The 10190-nt window shown below is 44.4% G+C and overlaps 1 long non-coding RNA gene across 2 annotated transcripts; it reads left to right on the top strand.

Annotated features, from left to right (window-relative positions):
- Positions 1-428: 428 nt before the first annotated feature.
- Positions 429-9565, top strand: LOC125934721 (uncharacterized). 2 transcript variants are annotated; one of them, XR_007461504.1, is made up of 4 exons: positions 429-617; positions 6450-6582; positions 7452-7689; positions 9341-9565. It is a non-coding gene; the product is annotated as an uncharacterized LOC125934721 (long non-coding RNA). The 2 variants fall into 2 exon arrangements; XR_007461505.1 differs by having other exon boundaries at positions 7452-7582.
- Positions 9566-10190: the final 625 nt, after the last annotated feature.

Raw genomic sequence — 10190 nt, forward strand, 5'->3', positions numbered from 1 at the left:
TAGATGATTTTGTTTTTCTACCATGGGAGTAACTTACTTGTAACTGTAGTGGAGAAGTGGAGAAAAGCAGTAGGTGTCCAGAAGGTGGAGAGCCAGTTGCCACACGGATTGCTTTACAGACACGGAGAGTCTCCAAGTTTGTTTTTTTTTTTTAATGTTTATGTATTTATTTTGAGAGAGAGAGAGAGAGAGAACAAGCAGGGGAGGGGCAGACAGAGGGAAACAGAGAATCCCAAGCAGGCTCTGCACTGTCAGCTCAGAGCCCAACGTGGGGCTCGAACTCACGAACTGTGAGATCATGACCTGAGCTGAAATCAAGAGCTGGACCAACTGAACCACCCAGCCACCCCAAGTCAAGTTCTGAAACCTAGCAACTGCCCTGGGAGGGCTCAAGAATTCAGAATGTTCAAAAGGAATTCAGTCTCCAGTGTTAGAGGCCAGGCTGATACACAGTGTTGGATCTACCAAGGATAAAGGATAAAGTTAATGGTTAATCTTCCAGGAAAATTTCCCAGCATAGTTGCCTAGAATTATGGAAGCTGAGAACCATACTAGGGAAACATACTTGCAGCCCAAATTCTTCCTGCTCTACACACTTCTGCCATTCTACTGATAAGGTAAGGATGTCTAAGAATTCTACTACAAGAGAGGATTGCGACTTGGTGATGGTCATTGGAGGAGGCTATGGTGTCTGATGTTTAGGACAACCTGTTAAAGCACAGGTCTCCTGCTGGAGAGATGTGTTGACAATGTAGAAGTGCTCAGTAGGTAAGCTTCTGTAGGGAAAAAAAAAGGACTTTCAGAATTGGGTTTCTCGAAGCATCATTCAGGAGGCTAGCCACCGTGCCCACCTCCGTAGCTTCTAAACAGAACAAGCAGATTTAGCGGGCTTGTGCTCGGCGGCCGTGTGGCTAAGGTTGGCTGTGGAGGCTGGCTCGAGGGGATCTATTGACTCAGGTTTGTTCTAATGATGTGAAAAGGTCAACGGATTGGGAGAATGGCATGACAACACCTTATGAAGCTGACATAATACTTTTAAGAACTAGCCAGGAAAAAATCTCAGCTCTTCCCAAGGAACATTTCCATCTTACAGGACTAGCCCCCTCTCTCCTGTTATCCGAACAACCCCGTGTCCTCAAAAGCTGTCTGGAGCAAGGCCCAGTTCCCGGGATCCCGTGTGCAGACTTGAGTCTCTTGTGATTTAAGGTGTTGAGGATGAAGGAACCACCATCAGGCCATTTGCTTATTGTCTGTCTGTTCTTGCAACTACCACGGCAGGAGGACTCATTAGATGTGCTCTTAGTAGTGGCATTTTCAAGGAGGTACAGCCAGGTTAATTAAAAGCAAATCTTGTGAAAGGTAATTGTTTCTTTGATTATAATCACTGATTTTGTGGGGAGAGTGCAATGAGGGAAGAGGGCTTAATTTAGGTAGCAGCTTGACTTTAAGACACCTGGTTATGCTCCTGAAAAACAATGGATTTGGAAGTACAAACGAAATGAAGTCCCCCAAAGAGTGAGTTCATCCTTGAAGAACAACAAACAGTGCATGTCTCGGGGGGGGGGGGGTTGCAATATGGGGAGCTGGAGCAAATACTCCAGGGAACCTTGCACTACCCACCAATTCTACTAATCCGATCATCTGAACGTTCCTTGTGGGCTGTAGGCTCTTCGGGGGGAAAAGTGGATCCCTCTTGACTTTTGCATTTTTACAGTATTCACAGATACTTGGCACTCAAAATATTTGTTGACGGAATAAGTAAAGGGAGGAGGAGGCTAGTTTGGTTTAGTTAAGGTCAAGGATGTAAGCACTTGCTACGGTTGTATGCAACATTGAGACATAGGCCGTGTTTGGTTTCCGTCTCCTTTATGAAGCTGTCTATACTACTCCAGGAAAAGGAGTGAGTGGCCCTCACTGATTCCATTGAACGTGTCCTGATGGGCCCGCTCTCCTGACTTACCCCCTCGGCTCACTTTCCTACTCTTGCTGACTCACAAATTCAGAGACAGTGAATGTGGGTAGGTACAGAGTGATGTAAAATAATGATCCAGCTCACCAAACGGTGTTTCCCATCTCTGGGGAATGCCTGCTCCAAGAAGGTTCTTTCTGCTGCTCAGCTTCTCTCCATGAGTTAGGGGCTGCCTCCCAGCCTTCTAAGACATCTGGACTCCTTGGCGTCTAGATCTAAAAAGCAAAGCATGGCAGAGATGAACTATCTCCTCTTTTGCCAACTCAAGGCTCATTTGTTGGGGGACTCCCATTTTTCCCTTAAGAGGATTCACACATTCTCTTAAGTAACCCACACTGAAAAAGATCTCTCTTAAAGGGGAATTTGACTACCCACGGTAGGGTATCAGAAGAATAGCATCATATATACAAGGAAAACACATGTGATGTGCATTCTCTACAGTGATACTTACCCCCCAGGAGGCAAAAATTGATTCTCAAGGTGGGGAGTGAAAAAAATCGTAGATATTACAATGGTTTGTGGACCTTTTACAGGGTCAAGGTGCATAACCAGAGTTACAGGTACTAAAATGTCTTGGGGAAGGGCGATTAGGAAAAAGCTAAAAAGGCTCCTTGTGGGGGAGAGGTGATGATGAAAAGCAGGCTGAGGAACACTGATCTACAGTAAGTGAGGTCATTTTATGCACCGTGTTTTGAGGTCCAGCTCACATCCGTACTTTTCTAGGAAGCTTTGCTTTCCTCTGTGGTGTTCAGTGACACCTTCTGAACTTCTCTGAAGCCCCCTGAAGGAGATGAGAGGAGCCCATTCAAGTGAGGGCCGGTGGGGTGGGCTGTGGGTTCCAGAGTGGCTCACCTGCCGTAGGACACCCATGGGTGCTCCGTAGGTGCGCTCCCCAGGTGCCGTAGGACAAGTGCAGAGGCAGGAGTTACTGGGGCCTCTAGACAAGATCAACCCAGCTGGCAGGATGTGAAACACCTTCGGGTGTTTTCATTTCTTTTATGTTGGTGTGTTGGTCGACTTCAGCGTAGAGCCCTGGGACATTCATTCATTTGATTAGGAATAAAAAACAAAAACAAAGTCTGATGCCTAATCTCCTTATGAAAACAGATTCTCCCCGGGTATCTTGCCTAAGGGGCTAGTGGTTAGGTTTCCACCATTGCCTGATTTCCAGAGCACCAGCAATTTGGTAAAGTTAGTTACTCACTTCTCTGACCCCCGGAACTAGGAATCTGACCCCAGGTACTAGGATTCGGTGCTAACCACGGATTTAAAAAAAGGGTCTGCTACAGAGAACCAAAGAACTCACAGCTTCTTTACCCTTATCGGATGCATGTATCTGAGAAAATGACCCACCACGGGCAAAACTTCCTGGCCAAGGAGAAGGAATGCCGTCTGCATTGAGAGGAAGCCTCGCACAGGCTCCGGCCTCGAGTGAGCGCAGCTGGCATGTCAGCTGGATTCCCTGCTGGTGGCAGCCGTCATCATGCCTGCTGCGTCAGTCAGCCCTCAGAATTTGCAAGGAACGTGACCCTACTTGGGGATCATGAGAAAGCCAGTGGCAATCTCTCGGTACCACAGGTAGCTTTTCTCTACTGCTCCGTCCCGGAACACTCTGCCACGGAGTTCATTGCACGTACTTGATTTGAGTGGGATGCAAACACACTTGTGATAATCCCTTTTCCCTTTTAAACGGTTGGTATAGTATCCAGTTTACGTTTTAAAAACTCATTTAACAGTACAGTATTTTAATAATGGGGGCATGGGTGAAGGGGAGAGGGAGATACAGGCTTCCAGTTATGGGATGAATAAGTCACGGGGGTGAAAGGTACAACAGAAGGAAGAAAGTCAATGGTGTTGGAATAGTGTCGTATGGGGGCAGGTGGCAGATACACTTGCGGTGAGCACAGCGTGACATAACATTTAAAAAACAAAAATGCATTATTTAATTCCTAAAACATAAAGCATCCTTAAAAACAGAAAGTGGATTTGACTTACAAATCTCTTTGAATACATATGAAACCAAACTAATAAAAATCGATAGCGAGGACGAGAGGCTGTAAGACTAAATTAAAGTGTGTGTAACACACACACACACACACACACACGATAAAGCATCGTTCAGTACAATAGCAAACAAATGATTCCTTTAAAGGAAATCTCTAAGGTTTACCAAGAGCAATGGAATCTTCATGGTTTTGAAATAAATCAAGGCTCTTGGCACAATGCTAATTTGCATAAATCTGCATTCCCCCCCCCCCCCAACCCCAACCCCCACTCCGTGTGGCTAACTCCAGGAAGGAAATGTGCTTTTGTTAATGGGCTAAACAAATCTATTGCATATTTCATATTTACTATGTTTGTCCTTTCTTAAATATTAAATATTTGGTTTCAAAATAATCCGTTTTATACTGCCCAGGGTAGGAATGACAAGACCATAGTTGAAGGCTACAGGTCATTGCCTGGGGGGCTCACAGTGACTGAAGTTATCAGCTGTGCCGCTACAGCCCTTGGTTCTTCGCACACCAGCTAGCTCACTGAGCAGGCGTGATGCATAATGCATGTATATTGACAAAGCACTGTATGCAGAAACTCCCAGACCGACATTAATATATGTGACATGCTGGAACTTACCGCTCAGTGGACTCCTCTGAGTCAAGACCTGTTCCACAACCGACTGCTGACCCATTCTGAGATTCAGATATGATGGCGAGGTGCTCTTGTGGTTCCTGCCAGCTCAGCCAGCCAAAGACATCCAGGGCCTGGAGGAGAGAAGGTTGTCGTAAGAGGATGCCCATCCCAGGAGAGAAGGCCATGGTTAGCTCTAGTGTAGGATAAGCCATCAGAGCCTGGAAATCAGGAGGCTGGGCTAGGTAGGTCAGGTCGCTCTCTGATCTTGGGCAAGCCAGTTAGTTTCTTTGGATCTCATTTTCTTGGACCAAACTGAGACATTTGAATTAGATAATCTCTCAGACTGAACTCTAAGTAATCCTGTAAGCCCTTTCTCTTTTTCTGATAAAGCAAAACACTGAGCCGCTAGTTGCCCATCTGTAGGGCAGCAGATGCCCCTTAAAGTAGCTGCAACTGCATAGCTGTCCTTGGTGTCCAGATGTGCCGGTATCCGGGGGGCCTAGTGTTTCTTCTCCCTCCCAGTTTCTTCAAGGTAAAAAGTGAGACCTCTGGCTCTCAGCTGGATCCTTTCTAGATTCGTTCTGATGCCACCTGTTAATTTATAGGATTTGTATAATTATTTAGTCATGTGATATATTTAAGGTTTAAAGAAATTCTTTTCTGTTAATATTTATTTATTTTTGAAAGAGAGAGACAGCATGAGTGGGGGAGGGGCAGAGAGCAAGGGAGACACAGAATCTGAAGCAGGTTCCAGGCTCTGAGCTGGCAGTGCAGAGCCTGATGGGGGGCTCGAACTCACGAACCGTGAGATCGTGACCTGAGTTGAAGTTGGATGCTCAACCGAATGAGCCACCCAGGCACCCTAAGATTTTTTATATTTATTTTTATTAGAGAGAGAGAGAGAGAGAGAGAGCAAGCAAGTGGGGGAGAAGGGGAGAGAGAGAGGGAGAGAGAGAGAATCTCAAGCAGGCTCCACACTCAGCACAGAGCCCAGCACCACAACCCTGGGATCATGACCTGAGCCGAAATCAAGAGTTGGATGCTAAACTGACTGAGCCACCCTGGTGCTCCTTATCGTGTAATATATTTAAAACTATGTCAGGATCAGGATATATTTTACCTGAACAAGAGTTACTCTTTTAGAGAATTACTTTTTTTGTAATGTTCCTATGCTGCATTTAATAATCTCTGCATCTCTTGATAGTGCTTTTGGATTAGTAAGCCACCCCATTTGTATATTCATTGGGTTAGAAATTTGGAAGCTGCTATTTATTTAGTAGGTCTCCAAATGAAGTCCATTGTGAAGGGAAGAAAGGAGCACAGTCTCCTGTACTGTAATTGAATTCTAAGTTTTCTATCCACCATTATGTAGGATTGAGCACTATAAAAACTTCTAAATTTTAGCTGTGCTGCAGTTAAACCAATAGACTAAAACCTAGTTTGAATTATAGCTGTGAAATTGCATTATTCTAGAAATAATTCCAGTACAAATGCCATAAAATATGATGATTTTTTTTTTGGACTTAGGCTCCTCCCCCCCTCAATTTCCTTTCAGATGGTCTTATGACATCTTATGGCCGTTCAAAGCTGATTTACAACTGATAAGATGCATTAGTCAAACGTTTACTCGTCTGCCAAAGTTGGTACTGATTGAAATGTTTTACATTTCCTATCTGTTTTGTCGATAGCTTTAGGGTTCTTCCTGGCGCGGGCTTCTGGGCTGTGCTCTTGCTTTATTCCTGCTTATCACCTCAGTCGATCGATCAAGTATTCGTTCCAGTTGATTGTTATTCATTAAGTCTTCTTTGAAATTGTTCAGAGAAAGTTAACTCCTATCTGTCTTGTATTTCAGATCCTCTGCTTGAATTCCATGAAACCGGCAAATAAAGCTTAATTACTTCAAGGGAGAAGAATGGATCTCAAACATGTGACCTGAAGGCACCCAGAAGAAGAGCTCTTGCTGACTTGAAAAGGGACAAAATATGGTGAGGGCTCGCAGATAAGTCAAACATCAGATCGCATAATTATACTCTACAAAATGTCTTGGCCCGTCTAAGCCCCTTTGCTAAATGTACTTTGCAAATACTATTGTGTGTTCTACAAAGCAGAGACCCTGCTCTGTGGGCGCTCAGTTCCTAATACTGTTGTTGACATTCAGTGCAAGGCTCAGGGAAACATAATTCTTGACAAGTAACCCAGTCCATCTATGTGGAGATGACCATCTCTAGATGAAAGATAATTCTTTTCTTGCCAATCAGGTAGAGCTATGTCCTTTTAAATATAAAATTCTACAGGGGACAGGTTTACTGCACTTGTGATGGATGCATATATATACGCATGTATGCTGCTGATGAGAACCTTTTCCCCTTGTTTGGGTCTCCAGAGAGATCCCCACAAAAGGTGGGTGTTGGAGGGAGTAGGCCGGATCCTCTCTCCCTGCTGATGGGCTCCAGGGAGGGGGCATCGCCTAGGATGGGAGCTGGATGGCCACTGTCCATGCCTGTGCCGTTTGAGGAGGGAAGGGCAAGGTTCAAGGGCTCTGCTTGTATCTGGGAGGTTCTCTGGCTCTGGCGCAGTGGCTAATACCAGCTCTCCTACTTCCTGTTTCCTACTGCTCAGGGCTTCCCTAGGAGCAGGTGCCTTCTCCCTCATTCTTGCACTTTCTCTGTGCAGTGATGAGAGTCCGGGTTGGCCTGTGCTCCTGCACTTTTCTGAGGAAGTCTCAGGGTCTAGCACCGGAGAGAGAAGGCTTCCTGCAGCCTCAGCCCAGACTGTTGTCCGGTCCTGTTTTAGGTGAGGAGCCGATTCCTCGATCCTCATTATGACCATTTCCCTGTCTGCTTTTAATCTACAGGTGAGAAGGAGTGAGCATCAGGACCCCTACTCCATCCCAGGCTCCAAAGCTTCAGTTTATTGTCTGGAGATCCCCTGCAGGCCAGCATCTGTATTTTGGCTATACCGAGCAACCCCCTCCCCGGTGATATGGTGAGCAAGAGGTCTTTATTGAAGACAGTACCTCCCAGAGAGCTTAAATGAGTGCCGACAGTCCGGGGGTTTCTGAGCAGGGTCGCGGAATCAGAGACAGCTCCGAGGTGAGAACAGCACCGACAGACAGATATACAGCAATTGTCAAGTGATAAACACTCCCATGCTCCTGGATCATGTCAGTGTTTGGCCTTCCTCTGGTTCTCAAAACCGACTTAGGCCACGTTCCTAGTGACCCCCAGTCTTTTGTTTGATGCTTCCCTCTCACCCTTCCTTTCCATCTACTTTCTCCTCTTTGAAATGAGAGCTTGGCCATTCACAATACGAAGAGTGGGTTAAAGCATATCTTGATGATAATTTTTTTAAAACCGCATGAATTTGCAAGTGCTTCTTAATGATCACAGTGAGCACATGAAGGGGATATGTACACAAATGCATGTACCTACATATGTACACGTGGCAGATGAAATACACATGGATATTTATACACAAATGTATACATGTGAAATATATATGCATACAGACATATGTGTGTATAATCCTCTGTTTAAACAAAAATTTGAAGATATCCCCTGTCAAATTTTAAACACATCTGAAATTTTAGTAGAATGTGCACCATCTCTTAGCAAAGGTCATGACATTTATTCATTCATTCATTCATTTATTCATTCATTTCTCTTTTGGTGGAACAAAGCAGGTTTACTAACTAATTTGAAGCCAACAGTTGAGGTAACAATCTGTGGGATTTCAAAGAAATCCAATCTTATGGAACGTCTGGGTCTGTACCATGAAATCAGGAAGTTTTCCTTATGTGATATATATTAGCATGACTTGGAATATCTTCCATAGAGAACTCCCATCATATCTATAGTCAGGTAACTTTGGGAAATATTGTGTTAAATAGTTTCCTTTCAGTAGAACTAATCAGAGCCTTGAATAAGGTAGAATATATTGGGGATTTGTAAGGTGGGATAATCGTGACATAATGGAAATCATCATTTCCCGTAAATATATTGGACCGTAGAACCCTTTCTTCAAGGTGCATCTCATCAGATGAGTGTTTTATAGGACAAACTTTGGGAAATGCGTATCTAAAAACATCTGAAAAAAAACCCTATCTTCCCCCTATTAAATATTAGCTTACCTGTATTTTAGCTGTCTTTTATTTTTCTTATGGTATATTTTTATTGTCTTACTATTTATTTATTTATTTATTGATTGATTGATTGATTGCTGTCTTACTGTTTAGATGTATATGTTTGTCTTCCGTCTCTTGCCTAAGCTCCTTCCCTTGCATCCACTGGACTGCATACTCAGTGGGGACAGGGTGGTGGTTCATTTCTGTATGTCTCTTCCTCCCTTGCACCCTCCCCCAGCATAATGTCGTTCTTGAAAGAAACACTGAATTCACATTTGCTGAGTCGACATATGCCACTACATATGATTTCTGTTAGTTTATTTTTTGCTTAAGCCCCTGTTCCTCAAGAGCCCCCACAGCAACTTTCTTAAAACAAAAAGGAAGGAGTTGTACCTCCTGTGAGATTTCAGGGAGAGTGGCCACAAATAAATTATTCATGTCAGAAAGGGAAATGTAGCAATGATCTTGTTAATAGCGGCGCTGGGAGAAACCAGCCTCCAGATAGCCCACGAGCCATGGTTCACGCGCCAGGAACCGTGATCTTGCCACGGCCACCATCTTTCCTTATCCGAGCAGGTCAGATTCTGACGATGAGCCAACACTTACTTGATTCTGCACAGATTTCAGGCCCTGGACAACAACAGCAGAGAAGCACAAATGTCCAAACACAGAGCGCAAAGTCCTGTTCACCAACACCGTCACTGGGAACCCTTGCCGCCTTAGAACTCGGCTCAAGAAATGCCTTTTGAGACAATTTATGTCCGATTGTTGCTCGTCCTAGTATATCTTAACATTCTTAGAACACCAATAAGGCAAGATAAAAACAAAAATAAAAAGCAAAAAATGAGAAATAAAATCTTTGTTTTTACTTACTTCTTGCATTGAAATTAGCCGACGACCCAAGGTCTGAAAGTTGTCACCCTTAAAACTCAGACAAGATTTGCCTATACGATATTGTGACGTAATAAGAGTTATATCCTTGGTCTTTATCTCCAATTCTTGGCACAGACCTCCTAGGATCCCTAGAATTTAAGAGTGAGAGGAGCATCTCCCATGATTCATCATAAAGCCCTTTCAACCAGACCTGAGTTTATACTATTAAGGTGACTGTGGAGGATGGGGCTGGTTGCCAGGGAAGCCAAGCCTGGGATTAGAGGGGTAGGACTTTGAGCCATACCCCTGATCTCCAGGGAATGGAGAGGGGCTGGAGATTAAGCTAATCACCAGTGATTAAGAATTTAATCAATCATACCTACATAATGGAACCCCCACAAGAACCCGAAACCACAGGGCTCAGAAAGCTTCTGTGTTGTTGAGTACATCAAGTTGTGCCCAGAGAGGGGTTGGAAGCCTCTCTCCCTCCCTCCCCCTTACACATCGCCCTGTGCATCCATTTGGCTGTTCCCGAGTTGTATCCTTTATAGTAAACCTCCAAATAGTAAGTCAAACACTCCTGAGTTCTGTGAGCTG

The sequence above is a fragment of the Panthera uncia genome (assembly GCF_023721935.1).
Source record: "Panthera uncia isolate 11264 chromosome A1 unlocalized genomic scaffold, Puncia_PCG_1.0 HiC_scaffold_17, whole genome shotgun sequence".
Taxonomy (NCBI): Eukaryota; Metazoa; Chordata; class Mammalia; order Carnivora; family Felidae; genus Panthera; species Panthera uncia.